Source organism: Ailuropoda melanoleuca, chromosome 6 (assembly GCF_002007445.2).
Source record: "Ailuropoda melanoleuca isolate Jingjing chromosome 6, ASM200744v2, whole genome shotgun sequence".
In the NCBI taxonomy this organism is placed as follows: Eukaryota; Metazoa; Chordata; class Mammalia; order Carnivora; family Ursidae; genus Ailuropoda; species Ailuropoda melanoleuca.
The window spans coordinates 129,531,841-129,546,022 of record NC_048223.1 but is presented as its reverse complement, the minus strand read 5'-3'; the positions used below and the strand labels follow the sequence as shown (position 1 = coordinate 129,546,022).

At 54.1% G+C, this 14,182-nt stretch overlaps 1 protein-coding gene across 2 annotated transcripts in view; it reads right to left on the bottom strand.

The window, feature by feature from the left end:
• Window positions 1–13,375, bottom strand: part of JAKMIP3 (Janus kinase and microtubule interacting protein 3) — a 92,934-nt gene extending 79,559 nt beyond the window's left edge. For both annotated transcript variants that reach the window (XR_004626321.1, XM_034663457.1), the window contains exon 1: window positions 13,029–13,375. The gene's annotated coding sequence lies outside the window, so the exon portion shown is untranslated. The remainder of the gene's footprint in view (window positions 1–13,028) is intronic.
• Between the last annotated feature and the right edge of the window lie 807 nt (window positions 13,376–14,182).

Genomic DNA, 14,182 nt, shown 5'->3' with positions numbered 1-14,182 from the left:
CAAGCCGGCCCGGCCCGGTGGACAAGGGGGTCAGCAGTGGCAGCTGAAGGCACACACAGGCCTGCGTTGCGGGACCGCGCTGTGGAGGGAGCCACCCCACGGTCCCACGGAAGGCTGTCCGAATGAGACTGCAGGGCAGGGGTCTGTGGACTGTGCCCCCCAAGGGGAGAGGGACGATTACCAGGTCCTTCCAGCCCAGGGGTTTGACCACACAGTGGGCCGCCCACCCTGCTGGAGAGAATAAGGCTGCAGCTCATTAGCCTCCCGCGGACCTGGCTCCCAAGTTCAGACAGAATTCCAGATGGAAAAAAAAGTCAGTGAAGTGAGTGAGCGTAAATTAAAACCACAGTGAGTGACAATCGAGTGGCTCCGAGAAGGTCTGCGCGGCGCCAGCGGCTCAGACTCCACGTGCCCTTCGCGGGGACCGGCAGGTTACCTCTGGCTTCCCCCTCAGTCCTCCTTCCTAACCTGATGTCGCTGCGGCCTGCTGGCTTTTTGCCAAAGTCCACTTTGCTTTCATTTCCTCCCAAATGCTGGCAGAAGAAAGATGTTGAGTTTTAATTGATTTCATGCCATTTCTCAAACCAATTTCTCTGAGTGGCTTTGTTCTCAAGACAAGTCACTGGCATGCGCCGGCGCCCCCAGTGAAACCCCGTGTCCGCTGCGCACGACATTTCAGTCTTCGGTAAACCAGTCCCACTAATGAAGGAATTTGCTGCCAATTCCCGGTCAGGAGTGCGGCCTCCAGAATCGCGGTGCTGGTTTCTGCAGAAATAAAACCGACAACACGGACCCCAGCAGTCTGACGAGTCCACAACAAGGAGCCCCCAGAACACCCTCCATCCACCCTGGGGTCCGGCCTGCCTTCCTCACACGAACATGGGAGGGCAGAGCCTACCCTGGCCAGTGCCCTCTGCGGTAGGAGAAAGGCCTCAGGACCAGGCCGACTGTTTATAGGGGCAGCTGCCCTGTTCCCAAGAGAACAGCCTTTCAGGTGCCCTTCGTGGTGTCACCTCTTAATTCTGTTCCTGACTTCAGCTCACTGACTGCACCTCAGTCTGGGACACAGTGGTGACCCCACTGTAATCTATACTGCCGACCAACCTTCCTCTCCCTGACTCCTGACCCAGCTTTTGGAGTCAGCTCTGCAGGGATGGTGCATTTGTTGGGCTGCCCAGTGCTGGCTCTGGTCTAGACTCGTGCATGCCCCACCTGCCCCACCTGTCCCATCTGCCCCAATCAGCATGACCACTCATCTGCTCCCATGTCTGCCAGTTCTCCTAACCTCTGGCAGAGCCTTGATGTGCACTCTTGCAGGTGAGTGTTTCAAGAAATATTAATCCAGAAATCATTCCCTGAGCTTGTCGACAGAGGAAGCTATGTAATGGCTTTCACACGCACACACCACCTTTTCTAAAATTCTTCATAAACAGAAGTTGTGGGAGAAAGAGAAGGAGAGCCAGGCCTTTCCCAGGTGTGTCCCTTACACTAACTGAACCTTCCGTAAGTCCGCTGGTTTCTCCAAGCCATGGTTGACACCGGCTACACATACTGGCATTAGAAATTGTCTCATTCCACATCCTCTTCCAAGTACACAGAGTAAAGCGCCCTGGTCCACCCGTGGTCATTCCAAAAGTGCGCTTGAAACCACAACAATGTGGCCTCAAGCTTAAGAGTCTTGCTTTTGGTGGCCCTCTTTTTGCTCCCAGACCCCCCTGGACAGAAGGCAGCACCTCCAGACCTGCCTCAGTTCTCCATGGGGACAAAGAGGAATTTCAGAACTCTTTCCCAGGTAGTGGCGGGCGAGGTTAGGTCGGAACTCATCTTCTACCCAAGATAGCACAATGCCGAGAGACAAACCCCAGGGCCCTCCTACATTGAGAGAGAAGGGGGTAACTGAAGAATCAAAGCACCTTTGCCTAAGGGTGGCCACCGCCCTGCCCCTGAACCTCTGCTCTTAGCCTCTTGGGGGTGATGGAAGCAGGAGAGAACCCTGTATTTGCTCCACTGGGGGGTTTGCTGGTCACCCACCTCATGCTTGAGCCCTTGGGGACCAAGCCCACCCACACTGCACCCAGACTCCGAGGGGCTGTAGAGACGGCTGGTTTGGTCACAGCCGGGAGCCCCCCCACCCTGAGGAGTGGTGACCACAGACTGGTCCTTGCACAGCAGATGACCCAAGTGGCACCAAGGACTCCAGGCCGAGCTGGATCTGATGTGGTTCCGACTAGGTGCCCCCAGCTGCCTGGCAGGTGCAGACATGACCTTCTCTGGAGAAGGGCATATTCATACAAGGTCTCCGAGAAATCCCGCAAGCAAATGTTCAAGGACAGCGGTGAACATGAGCCTAATGATAGCCGGGAAACCAGGAAGCAAGGCAAACGAGCAAGAACCGAGTTTTAAAAATAAAAGAGACCCATTCAACCTGTATGCATTAGAATTAACAAACACGGGTTACAAGAGAACAAGGCTTCCTATTTTTTAAATAGACTGTATTTTTAGAGCAGTTTTAGGCTCACACCAAAACTGAGCAGAAAGCAGAACTCCCGTGCACCCCTGCACCGTCTCCTCCTATTTTACTTAAGGGAATAAGTTACAAGCTCGACAATAACTTCAGGGAGTAGAAAACTGTAAGAAGTGATACGCCCAACTGAATAAAAAGAGAGAACTTTGTAAAAACAAATATAATAACTGAAATCAGACACCCGATGGACACTTGGTGGCAGACTGGGCAGCAGAACAGAGAAGTGGTACATGGGAAGATAATTCAGAAGAAATCACCTAGAATTAAGCACAAAGAGACAAAAAAAGAGAACATACGGAGTAGGGGTAAGAAAACAGAGACAGAATGAGAAGCTCTCTCAGAAGGAAAAATGAAGGGAAAAAACCTTAGAAGCAGAATCTGAAGATATCATGACCAGAAATTGTCTGGAATTGATGAAAGACAACAACTCCAAGATGCAAAAAAGGCAAAATCTAGACATATCATCACGAAACTTGAGGGGAAAAGCAGCAAAGATGAAGAGAAAACGCAGTCTGCTGGAGGCACAGAGCTCGCGGTCAAGGGCAGGAGAGTGACGGAGACTTGACATTGGAGCAGTGCGAGCGTGAGGACGAAGGGACAGCGGCTAAATACGCTTCAGAAATTCCTGCCAAACAAGAATCCCAGCCCCGTGAGAGTGTTTCCACCCTCACTCTTGAAAGAAACAAATGTTCAGACCTGAAAAGGGGAGGATCAGAGAGTAGGAAGCGAGTTCTGCACAGAGGAAGCTATACGGGTGTGCCTGGGGTGGGAGGTGATCCCAAAGGCAGGAAGAAACAGCAACAGAAGTGCTAAACATGTGAGGAAATCAGAGCCAAGAAGTGACTGCGGAAAGCTAACAACGTCTCTAGCGGTGTCACAGAACACACAAGATAGAAAAAGTGCCGGCAATAAAATCATAAAATTTAGAACAGGGATAAGCCAAGTTAAAATTTCCCAAGTTCCTTTTTCTTTCTTTTCTTTTTTTTTTTAAAGATTTTATTTATTTATTTGACAGAGAGGGACAGCCAGGAGAGAGGGAACACAGGTAGGGGGAGTGGGAGAGGAAGAAGCAGGCTCCCAGCGGAGCAGGGAGCCCAATATAGGGCTCGATCCCAGGACTCTGGGATCACGTCCTGCGCCTAAGGCAGACGCTTAAAGACTGAGCCACCCAGGCGCCCCCCCAAGTACCTTTTTCTTAGCTGGGGGGAGGATTTGGATTAGGGTTAGCCCTCAAGGAGTTGATGTTTTCTTGCTACTTTTTATCATAATCATGAAAATGATAGAAAACATAATATACAACGTTTAGACAGAAGGGGGGAACCCCTCAGTCAATGCAAAAGGAGGCAAGAAAGGAGAAAAATAGTGCAGCTAATAGAATAACACAAAACAAGACAGATTTCAACCCAAATACATATATCAGCGAAACCATTAAGTAGAAATGAAGAAATGTACTTCCCAGGCAGAAGCAAAATGGCAGTGATGATGTCATAACGTTGGAACCTCCCCCACATTTCCTCTCAACATAAAAATGGAGCAGTCAGCACCGCAAAACAGAACAAATTAAAAACGTCTTCCACAAAACAAGCTGACAAAACACTGCCGCTCCTGTCCTCTGACTGTTGGGTTAACAAACTGCCCCAACACTTAGAGGCTTAGAACAAGCATTTCATTCTGCTCGGCGGCAGGTGGGTCAGGAACTCGGTGCAAGCTTAGCTGGGAGGGTCCTTGCTGACCCCTGAGCCGTCAGGTGCAGCTGTGGGGCTGGGGCTCCACGCCAGCGTGGCTTACACACCCATGTCTACACGTGCAAGGGTGGCTGGGAGCCCAGGTGCCCTCCTACCACACAGCCAGTGGTGTGTCCCCAGGGGGCATGCCCCAACATGAGGCCACGAGGCTTCACTACAGGCAGCCAGGTGCCTCCAGCCCTGGGAAGGGGAGGGAGGTGGGCTCTGCCTCCCAGTGGGGGACAGCAGGGGACTACGGACCCTGCCGCCTCCGACACCCACACAGTGTGAGCAAGTTCGCACCGTCGACAAGGGCCTCTGCTTGGGTCCACAGCGCGGAGAACCCAGAAATCAGTAACAAGCATTTACCCTGAAAAGAGGGTCCCCATTGAGGTGGAGGCTTGGCCAGACAGGTTGATCTTGTCAGAGCATAAACGCTTATGCGATGTTTCGTGGAAAACAAAGAGGAAACTAAAGAAATTCTACCATAAGCCAAGTTAAATGATAACTAAAATGGAGAAAGTACATGTGACTCATATTACAGGTAAAGGATGAATATCCCTAAAGTAAAAGAAACTTCCAAAATTGGGGCACCGGGGGGCTCAGTGGTTACGTGTCTGCCTTTAGCTCAGGTCATGATCTCAGGGTCCTGGGATCGAGCCCCTCGTCGGGCTCCCTGCTCAGGTGGGAGCCTGCTTCTCCCTCTCCCTCTGTCCCTCGTCCCGTGTGTGTTCGCGCACTCTCTCTCTCTCAAATAAATAAATAAATAAATAAATAAATAAAATCATAAAAAAAAAAAAGAAACTTCCAAAATCAAAGAACAAGAAAGCCAAACAACCCCAGAGAAAAATGGAAAAAAATGGGCAAACTGTATAAACTAGTCACATAAAAAGAAATGGAAATATCCTTTAAATACATGAAAAGACACTCAACTTCCCCATGTTCAGAGAAATGCAGACTAAATTACACTGAAATTGGCATCTCTCCCCCATCTGGCAGCCCCCCACGATTCCGACGGCACCTCCAGCTGTGGAGGGAGCATCGCGCTCGCACACTGCTGGCACAGCACACACGGGGTGCACGTGCTGCAGAGGGGACGTGGGGTCCACGGCACGTCACAGACTCGTGTTCCCTTGTCGTCTGGGAATCCCTCCTCTAACAATCAAACCACAGATATGCTGAACCACGTGAAAGCACGTACGCACGAGGCTATCTCAGAGTAAAAGTACTTCTAATAGCAAGAGACCGGAAACACCCCAGACGTCCGCAGACAGAGAACGGGCTGCCACACGGCGGGGGGACCCCCACCTGCACAAGAGGAAGGGGACAGGCTCTTCCCAGGGACACGGAGGGAAAGCTGAGGCACAGCATTAAATGAGAAAGAGCAGAACAGGGTCACGGTAGGCTGCGTTTTGCCTAAGATGGGAGAAGGCATATGGAAAGATGTATGCATTTGCTTAAATTATGTTTAAACAGAAATATGAACTAAAAAAAGACTTAGAAAATATTGCCGCCAGCAGAGAGAGAAGAGGATTTAAACACAAGGATGAGGCCGCTCTTCCCAGAACACACTCTGAGTTAACTTCTGGATGTTCTAACCTAGAACGGAAACAGAAAGTCCAAGGAAAACAGAGCAATCCCTGAGAAGTAGAAAGTGATGTGAAGCGAGCCTAGTGCACTGTATCTTGAAGACCGAAAGAAATGCAAAGAAATCGTGAACTCTTTTTCACTAACCACGTTGTCGTGATTATCTTGGAACTACCATGCACACAGCAGACCACAGCAAGAAGCAGTCACATCAGTGTCACTAGGGGCCACGAATTTCAGCCTAAGGAAAAAGAGAAATGTAAAACCAGAGAAATAGCCATCTCGTGGTCTTCAGTTTGAATTGAAAATATCAGAATAAAAGGATGATATGGTTCTCATAGAATTTCTTCTAGTTTTGTCTGCTGAAAATCAGAAAAGTCATGACCAACCCAGCAGCCACGAGCTCCCCCAACACTCAGCTCTGTGGGGCTGTCCTCTCAAAAGACATGCTGATACCCAGCCAGCATGCAAACGTCCTCAACACATGGGTATCGAGGGAGATGGGAACCAAAGCCACAGGATACGCGACCGTACACCCACCGGCAAGGCTAAGACCCAAGAGATCAAATGTTGGCACGGACGCAGAGCCCCTGGAACTTTCACATCAGACGCATGGCCATTTGGGGGAAAGTTCTGGCAGTTTCTCATGAAAGAAATCATATACCTACTCTATGAGGCCCCCATTCCACTCCTAGGAATTTCTTCACGAGGGAAGATATGGCCGCAAAAAGATTCATAAAGATATGTTTGTCATGGAAAATCATGTAGGCTGCGTTACAGGAATCCATTTCCCCAAATGTCCTCCCTAAACCACGCAAGTGATTTCACAGCATCAAACATTCCTCATAAAGCCACACACTAGGCGTTACTTGAATACAGAAAGTACCAAAACCTCAAAGTCACTAGGAGTGAAAAGAATAATGCCAGCAGATTCCAGCGCCAGAGCCCGTCACCCGCCCGCCCACCTGCCCCACTGCAGGGAAAGGGAAGGACGCGGCTCATGGGCCCGGGGGACACGAGGAAGAGGTCAGCCACCCTCCACACATCAGCACCAATGTGTCCGGCCAGCTGCAGGGAGGGGCTCGCAGACCCTGCACCCCAACCCCGAGCCTAACCTTGAGCCCAAGCAGGTGACCCAAGTGACTAAGAGAAAGCCAGGTGAGCTCTGTAAAGTGACCAACTCACTTAACAGAAGCCAGCATGACATGAAGTCCACAAGGGCCTGAGAGGTCAGCCTTCTAAACACAGAGCTTTGGGGAGAAGGACTGCAGCGAGCGGCCAGTGAGGTGCAAGTGAGGTCTGCTGGTGCAAGCCTCTACGCCAGTGCTGAGGTCCCGGTTTTGATGGTGCCGTGTGGTTACGTGAGACGTTAGCACGAGGGGCACCCGGGTGAGGGGCAAACAGAGCTCTGTGCTATGCAGGTGATTTTTCTGTAAGTCTGGAGCCTGTTTAAAATAAAGCTTTTAGGGGCGCCTGGGTAGCGCATTTGTCGGGCGTCTGCCTTCGGCTCAGGGCGTGATCCCGGCGTTATGGGATCGAGTCCCACATCAGGCTCCTCCGCTGAGAGCCTGCTTCTTCCTCTCCCACTCCCCTTCTGTGTTCCCTCTCTGCTGGCTGTCTATCTCTGTCACATAAATAAATAAAAAAATCTTTAAAAAAAATAAAATAAAAATAAAATAAAGCTTTTAAAAAACGAACACATAAAAAGAGGCTTAATGTCACTAATGGAAAATGCAAATAAAAACTACAATGCGACACCACCTCACATTTCTCTGTATAAAAGGTCAAGGACAGCAGGTGCCCGCGAGGATGCAGAAAGAGGGGAGACCCCATGCCCTGCTTGTGGGAGCACGAGAACCGTGGGGAGCTTCCTCTAAACACTAAACATACAATTACAGTGTGGCCCAGTAATTCGACTTTTGGGTGTGCACCCGGGAGAACTGAACGCAGGGTCTCGAAGGAGTATTTGTACACTCGGGTTCCTAGCGGTGTGACTCACGCTACCTAAAGCAGGGAAGCAATCCAAGGGTTGCGGACAGACAAGCAGACAAACACAGTGCGGTCCATCCACACTGGAATGCTCTCCAGCCTTGACAAGGAGAGAAGTCCTGACACGCGATACAACGTGGATGGACCACGAAGACGTCACGCGGAGTGGAATAAGCCAGTCCCAGAAGGACAAATCCCGTCTGACCCCACTCACGGGAGGTCCCTAGAGGAGTCACACCCATGGGCACAGAAAGCAGAAGGGGGGGTGCCAGGGGCAGGGGCGGAGAGGGACAGAGTTCAGGGTTGCAAGGTGACAAAGTTCTCGAGACGGGCAGTGATGACCTCTAAGCAAAGTCTTCTGCCTGATGCCACCGAATGCACACTTAAACGCAGTTAAAATGGCCAATTTTATGGCCCATTAAGCTGACCTCCGTCTCCCGCACGTGTTGATGGGTCCCTCGGCTCTGAGGACCAAGCCACTTTAGCAGCTCAGCCTGCGAGCAAGCGTCCATGGCCGCAGCGGCCTGTCCAGCCTGCTCCAGGCCCGCAGGCCCCCAGAGTCCCCTCGCCGGCTTCCCCCAGGCCCTCGGGCTGGCCTGCTCCTCTGTCTCCTGAGCAGCCCCCTCAGACCCCCAGCCAGGGGAGAGGCCGGGTCAGGGGCTCTCGAGGAATTGGGAAACGCCGTGGTGGCTCTGGTCACAGCAGAAACTGAGCACGCGCTTTCACAATGGCTTCAGGCACGTCTGACCACTGACCGCTCCTGGAGGGCAAAGACCGAGTCCGTCCTTGTTCACTGCCCCCCCTCTCAAGTGAGGGCCACAGTGCCTGGCCCGGAAGAGTGACCGATAAAGGTTTGACAGGAAGGAAAGTCTGGTGGCATCAAGCCATCGGGTGGGGCCAGGAGGGGACAGTGCTGACCGAGAGGGTCCCAGTGGTCCCCAGGCACGGCATCGAGGCCACAGCTCCCATCCCACGAGCATCCTCCTATGTGCCCAGGCAGGCCTCTGCTGTCCCGCCCTCTTTCGAGAGGGAAAAAATTCAGCTTGACTTTACCTCCTGGCTTATGTACTTGCAGTATTTCATTCTTCTTCCAGGATCTTAACTCAGAGAAAAACAGCCTGGAGAGCAGGAGCCTGGAGCAGGTGTGCGGGAAGTCTCCCTGGAGGCCCGGCTGCTTGCAGGGAGAGCCCTGCCTTCCTCTCTCCCAGGGCCAGTCAAGAACATTCTGCCGGCCTCTGGCCCCTCCCCACCACTCCCTGCTGAAGACCCCGGAGTCCTGAGGACCTGTGGCCTCCAGGTGCTCCCAGAAAGAAGTGTGTCGGGGCCAACAAAACCCAGCCCCGCTCTCCTCCTGGAACTGTCCTCATTACCCCTGTAATTTTACACCAAGGAGCCCAGCCCAGAAAAGCTTGGATTAGAAACTGCAAACCAGAAAAAAAAGAAAAGAAAAGAAAAAAAGAAAAGAAAAGGAAAGAAAAGAAAGAAGAAAGAAAGAAAGAAAGGAAACTGCAAATCAACAGAATCCCCGTTTATAATACAGAAGACTCAATACAAAGGACTTGTGTAATACAGCACAAACTCAAAAGAAATTTCCAGAAGCCTCCGGCACACTGATCATCGGAGGCACAGGCACAGCCACATTAGGAAATAAACAGCCACAAAGCTCCGCGGGGAGGAAAGGCCATTTAGAGGACCTGCCAAGTGAAGCTGGTAAGGCCTGTTTCTGTTAATTATTTCCAATATAGTAATGATCAATGTGAATGACGCTGCAGAGGGGCCGTCAAACCAGAGAAGGCAGACGTGGCGCTCCGCCATCCACCGTGATGGGCGGGTTCATCCTGGTAGCAGGACTCACAGCTCCACACCCTGCTGCCCTCCCCGACATCAGTCTGCCCTTTCCGGCTCAGGGTTCCTGAGGGCCTGCGCTCACTTCCCCTGGCAGAACGCAGACGGAGGGGACCCTGGGGACACAGGCTGGCCTGGCCATGCAGGGCAGGGAAGAGGGCAAGGCACACACACCAGGACCCCGAAAACAGGTCTGAGCCTCAGCAGGGCCAGATCCAACCCAAAAGCAATGCGCTTACACAGCAAGCCCGTGAACCGTGTGGGGCTGGGCAGCTACGGCAGGTCAGCAGCCCACCCGCACCCCAGCCCCCATGGGCCACGCGGCGCCGCGGAGCCCCTGTTCCAATGTCACCTCTGCCTCCAGTGCGGGGCGCGCACATGGGCGGGCACCGTAGGGCGTTGCTGGAAATGCACACACACCGTGTGCTTCTCCCCAGCGAGCCCCCTGCACTCCAGCGCCCCAGAGAAGACCCGGGCCGTGGGCTTATGTGACACGGGGTCCACACCAGCTCGAGGTCCTGAACTGGGACAGCAGCTCCCAGAACCGCCCTCCGTGGCACATGTCCTCCAACTCACGCATGGGTCCTGCCCAGGAGCTGTCCTGCCCTCACCGGTCATGCTCCCTCGTCCCACACACCCATGCCCGGCACACCTTGATGCCAGCGCGTCTCTAGTTTCCCTGCAACACACCCACGCTGCTCTGTCTGACCGACCGTAAAGCCCTAAAATAAAACACAGACGTGAAGAAAGTTCATGAGGGGTTGTTCGTGAAGGCCAAGGATTAAATCCAACCCAAAGCTCTGGTTATACGGAACCGATTAAGAAGAGAGTTAATTATGCAGACACAACAAAGAATCTTTTCACTGATTTTTAAAAATACTCATGAATATGACATATAAAATGATTATGGTGTGGTTCGGATTTTGTGTGTGTGTGCTGGGGGCCGTGTTTTCTGCCCGTGGACAATCAGGAGGAGGCTGGCAGGTGTCTAGATGTGGGGAGCGGAAGAGCACCAGCTCATGGGCTCGGCCGCAGGGCTGAGGGCCGCAGGCCAGGCTACTGGGACAGCGGAGATGGTTTCTCAGGGCTCCAGAGGCTGGCAGCCCAAGCTCGGGGCGCCTGCACAGCGGGGCTCTGATGGGAGCTGCATTCCAGCCGCATGCTCACACAGCAGACAGACAGACAGAGCAAGCTCTCTGCTGCCTCCTCTGGGAAGGGCACCGATCCCCCACGGTGGCCCCACCCTCGTGACCACATGCAGTCTTCATCAGCGCCCAGAGGCCCACATCCTCACACCATCACACAGGGGCGGGGCTCCAACACGCAACTATGGGGACACGGTCTGTCGTGACGGCACCTAACCTGGCCCGGTGCCCGGAGGGAGGGCCTCACGTCAGGATCTCTAGGGGATGCCGGCTCCGGTGGGGGGAGGCCCGTGGTTGCCTCCTGAAGTACACATACATGATGCTGACCCGAGAGGCCTCTTCAGGGGCAACAAGCTGGGGGTCTTGATCCTTCCCTGAGGTCAGCCACAGCCAGAAGCCTTCAGCGGGAAGTCCTGGCAGAGGACAAGGCGCCATCACACTGCACCGAACCGTGGCACGGCACTGTGACTGCTACCCTCAGTCCAGGCTGAGCCCTGGAGGAGACAGCCTGGCTCTCGGCCTCACCGGGGACATGGTGAGTGCGGAGGTGGGGTGTTCAGGGCAGAGCTGAGGACACATCTCGGCCCCAGGGGAGGACCCTTATGTGCCAGGACTAAGAGGCACAGATCCTCATTTGGGACAAGACCCTTCCCCATTCTGGGTCTCGGGCTCCTCGCTTCTAGATGAAGCTTTGTGGTGTTGTCATTTCATCCTTTGTAGGATGTGGCCCCAGCTTGGTTCCCCCAGTGGCACCTCTTCTTCCTGCCTCAAGATTGGCCCCCGGGCCTCCTGCAGCCAGTCCCTCCTCTCAACGTCATGCCCGTGCACCTGAACGCAGGGAGAAAAATCAGAACAGTGCCTGGCACGGAGCACGGTGAAGTTTTTATCATCACTATCTCCTTTTTTTTATCATTGTTTTTTTTTGCTATGCCGCTATTCACACCTCTTAGATCCTGAGAGCATCGGGGAAACAGAGCACTGGGACTGAAAGCCCCGCCCCTGGACTCACTACCATGATGCCACCAACAGCCCCCAGGGAAAGGTGGACCCTGCGGGCTCCTGGGGCAGCAAGCACGTGGGAGCGGACGGCTGCAGGAACACGCGTGTGGCCCTGGGCGCCTGAACCGCCCGCCATGCTCCCAGCCCCTCCGTCCCCCCTGGACCCGGTTCTCAGTGGTCGCTGTCCCTGCCGACAGTAAATGCCACAGTCACGCCTGTGCGAGTCTTTTCAGTACAAATTAAGTTCCAAAACGATAAGTATGTACAGTGATGCATCTGTTTGCCTGAAAATTCTATTTAGAACTGGAATCCTAACTTCCATCAGCCCCCAGCTGAAACGCACCATTATAAAAGTTCTTTCCTCACCATATTCTTTTTGGGACAAAGCAGGTGTGTCCGGGTAAGGAGTAAGAAGCCGGGCTGCTATTTACCTTCCCCACCGTGGCAGGACCCCAACCGGCTCAGGCCTGTTGGTGGCACAGTTCTTTACAGCCACGGAGCAGCCCCAGGTCCAGGCCCTGGAGCCCAAGACGACTGGGCTGGGCCAGGGTTCTTGCCTGAAAACACATCAGTGTTCTGCAGACCTATCCCGGAAACACTTCTCAAGGGGACATAATACTCCTTCGTACTTAAGTTTACAAGGAAGAAAGCAGGGCTGTGTGTCATTAATGTCGAGGAAAAAACATTGCAGGCAGTCGCCGAAGCAAGTCTTAATTTATGGGCACAACTCAGCCTTCAGAAAGGCAGTCAAGGCCTAGGAGGGTCCTGTGCCCTTCCTCATCCTACACCCTGGCAGACACAGCACCCGGTGCCTTCTCCCCTCCACCCACCCTGAGGTGGTGGGCAGCCCTCTGCATCCGTGAGCAGGCACTCCCGGCACCTGCCGGGGCCCTGCTCCCGCTGGAGCACCCAAGCAGGGAGGGCGCTTCCCATCTCCTGCTGCTCTGCCAGTCACCACCCCGCCGCCTGTATTTGCAGACAACATGCAACAGAGAGTCTTTAAGGCGTTCCTCTCCGCAGGAAGAGAACACCAAACCGAAACCTCATGTGCGGAGCTGGAAGGACCTGCGGACAATCCTGCTTCTCCCAAGAGACAAGGTCAAAGGCACAGGGNGGGGGCGCGCGTCGCCGCGGGCGGGCCCCCCAAACCCAGGCCCTCCCCCGACACTCCCCGCTGCCGCCTCCGGGCGCGGCCCCGCGACACCCCAACCCCACCTCTTCTCCTTCTCTGCCCGTCTCATTCTTGACAAGGGCAGGTGCGCAGTCCACGAAAATCCGGCGACGATGCTGCTGAAAACACGCCAGGCTGCTGCGCAGGGCGGAGGGAGGGGCAGGCGGAGGCCGGCCGCCGCTGCACCGCACTGACCGCCACCCGCCCGGCGCCGCGGGTCACTCACCCGCGTCTCACCCTGGGTATCAGGCCGCGGAGCCGCCCGAAGAGTTGCACGTGCGTGTTTTAACCATTAACTCCGGCTTCTGTCTCCAAACGCTGCCTTCCACCGCCCAGATGAGAGGGAAATGCTCTTAGGAGCCTTGCATGGAACAATCTATCGGTGCTCCGGATCCAGACCCACAATTCCCTCGTGAAGCCCTGGGCTCGGGGGCTGCTGGCCTCAGGGTCCCAGCCCCGCCACTTGTCCGTGCCCTGGGGCTGGGGGTTCACCCGTAAAGTGCCCCCTCTTAGAGTTGCTGGAGGGGTTCACTGAGCTCATAAAAGTGGCAGGTAGGGTAAGTATCCGATGAAAGCCTATGCATGGGGTAAGATGTCCCCTCAAGGAGGACACTTCTTCTCCCACACCGAGACTTGTAAATCAGCAGATCCCAAAGTTCTGTGCATGGAGAGCAAACATATTTGCAAGTGGTTGATTCCTTGTGNGAGCAGGCACTCCCGGCACCTGCCGGGGCCCTGCTCCCGCTGGAGCACCCAAGCAGGGAGGGCGCTTCCCATCTCCTGCTGCTCTGCCAGTCACCACCCCGCCGCCTGTATTTGCAGACAACATGCAACAGAGAGTCTTTAAGGCGTTCCTCTCCGCAGGAAGAGAACACCAAACCGAAAGCTCATGTGCGGAGCCGGAAGGACCTGCGGACAATCCTGCTTCTCCCAAGAGACAAGGTCAAAGGCACAGGCCGGAGGTGTTTTCTAGGAAAACTGTCCAGGCTGTGCCTCCCCTCTGACTCCTGACCCCAGNCAGGGTCCCAGCCCCGCCACTTGTCCGTGCCCTGGGGCTGGGGGTTCACCCGTAAAGTGCCCCCTCTTAGAGTTGCTGGAGGGGTTCACTGAGCTCATAAAAGTGGCAGGTAGGGTAAGTATCCGATGAAAGCCTATGCATGGGGTAAGATGTCCCCTCAAGGAGGACACTTCTTCTCCC